Source organism: Propithecus coquereli, unplaced genomic scaffold (assembly GCF_000956105.1).
Source record: "Propithecus coquereli isolate 6110/MARCELLA unplaced genomic scaffold, Pcoq_1.0 Scaffold74, whole genome shotgun sequence".
Lineage (NCBI taxonomy): Eukaryota > Metazoa > Chordata > Mammalia > Primates > Indriidae > Propithecus > Propithecus coquereli.
This window is the reverse complement of record NW_012153507.1, coordinates 3978666-3981144: the sequence shown is the minus strand read 5'-3', so window position 1 is coordinate 3981144 and position 2479 is coordinate 3978666.

Below are 2479 nucleotides of genomic sequence, written 5' to 3'. Positions count from 1 at the left end.
TCAGGCTGGTTTCGAACTCCTGAGCTCAAACAATCCGCCCGCCTCGGCCTCCCAGAGAGCTAGGATTACAGGCGTGAGCCACCGCGCCCGGCCAGCAACTGTCTTTTTGATAAGATGGCGATGGGTAAAATCACACCTAACGGGTAGAGTGCACACTGTCTGGGTGATGGGCACACCTAGAACTTTGACTCAAACTGTACAAAACTAAAACATTTGTATCCTTGTACTATTCTGAAATTAAAAAAAAAAAAAAAAGAACTGCTCTTTGGTTGTTTGAGCCTGTACAGCCTTGAAATTGCTTGTATTGCCACTTGAGTTTAGTGCTGTTTCTTATCTCTGTCTTGTTCCCTAACTGGATTATAAGATCCAGGAAGGAAGAGGCTTTGTATGAACATAATGGTCCCTCAGTCAGAGACGCTGAGGAATAAGGGGCTGAGAGCTTTATTTTACACTTGCTGATTCTTAAAAAAGCCACCAGGGACGTCAGTGGTGCTCTTCATGGGCACTTGGAATGCTCCTGGGGTCTCTTGGGATAGGTAAGGTCTCAGATTTAATACTGAATATAAGCAGACAGTTCCTCACCTGTGAAATACTGGTCTTACACAAATTCAACTCTCCTCAAATTATTTCATAAAACACATAATAAAATTTTAGAGTTGCAGAAAGTTTGTGTTCTTACAGGAACACAAAGTCAAGTGTTGTGAGCGGCAGTGGCAGCTATGAGCTGGCCTTCCCCTTCCTTTCTGGTATTATTTTGGTGACCACAGGATTCATGATGCATAGGCCTATGGTATGTCAGTGTTATTTGTGCAACTTTCCCATTAATTGCCTTTGATTGCCTTTCCCATTAATTGCAGACCCATGATGCAGGAGATGCTAGGAGTCTGGCTGAAAATGTAAGGGTAAAATACCGTGATGCTAACACTGACTTCGAGTCTAGTCATGGACGGCTCAATAGATTTACAGCTTAGGTTTATTTTTATAGTGCAAAAATGAGCTCTGAGGTGGGACTGAAAGGAACAGAAAAAGTATGCTGGAGTGTTTTTTACTTTCGTGAAATCTGAACTTTGCAAGACTCTTTCTAACTAAACAGTTGGGTGTCTCAGGGAGCATTTGTGGTTTGTGAATCTGGGTAAGATAAATCAAAGGTAAACTAAGTCTGGAATGTGTGAGCATTTCGTACCTGCACCCTTTGCAAGACCTCTAAGTTCGCAGCTGTGGTACTTCTGGGCTCTGGGCTGCTCCTCAACTTTCCCCATTGCCCAAAGAGAGCTGTTTGTCCTCACTGCAAGGGGAGAGACCTTCTGAGGACACAGAGTTATGACTGCTTTTCTTTTATATTCATCATAAAGATCGATAATCCACATATAATTTCCACATTGGAACATAAATATGAGTAATTATGGAATAATTAAATGTGCTAAGGGTGGCCAGGACTGTTAAAAGAGCAATTATGTAGCTAACTCCTCTGGGCTGCCTTCACTCTGGGTGGAAAGGAAATAATTTGAAATATCACATCAGATGTCAGAATGAACATTTCAGAGTCTTTTTCTAGTGCACACTGTTTACCTGAAATAGAACTTCCTTTTTCTTTCTCAGAATTTAATGAACAGATACCAGTCTCAGGACCTCAAACCAGGGCAGGGACCAAGGGCATTCAAGAGCGTGTCGGGGCAGGGCTGTCCCTACCTGGCCAGGTGAGTGATTCTACTAGAATCCTGCCGGCCTTTCAATACCTGGTTCAAAGGCCACTTTCTCTTGAAGACTTCTGTGATTCTAGTCATCTTGAGCACCTCCCTTTCCATGGTGCTTTTTACTTCTGTGGTAGAACTTGGTAAAATCTGTCCTATTTTATGGCTATTTGATATTAAAATTAATAAAAACCTTTCTATAGTGCTTTGCAATTCATGACGCACTTTCACATATCTTAAACTCATTTTAATCCTCATAACGACTTTGTGAATGTACGTAGTATTAAGAAACTAAGCTCAAATGACTTAAAAAGTGACTTTTAAACAGAAGTGCTTCTAGGCGCCAAGCAAGTACAAATGCAAAATGAGCTGTTCAGACGTGTCTCAGTCAGCACAAGCTAAAGTATGCACAGTAACAATGTGATCCCAAAGTGTTGGTGGCTTGTATCCCTACAGATTTCTTTCTCAATCTGGTTTGACGTTCATCATAGGTTGGCTGTGGCCCCGCTTTACTTGTCTTCACTCTGGGGTCCAGGCTGACCAGCAGGGGTCGCTGCTAGGAATGAGGCAAACGATAATATGGTGGAGCCATGTCCCGGCTTCTAAAGATCCCACTTGGAAGTGGTACACACCCCTCTGCTCACAAATCAAACCATGTGCTTTTCCTTAGGCTTTTCTAGCAGATCTGTACGAACCAGGCATTCACCCTGCATTAGGGGTTGGCAAACTAATGCTCATGGGCCCAGTCTGGCTCACTGCCTGTTTTTGTACTGCCCATGAGCTAAGAA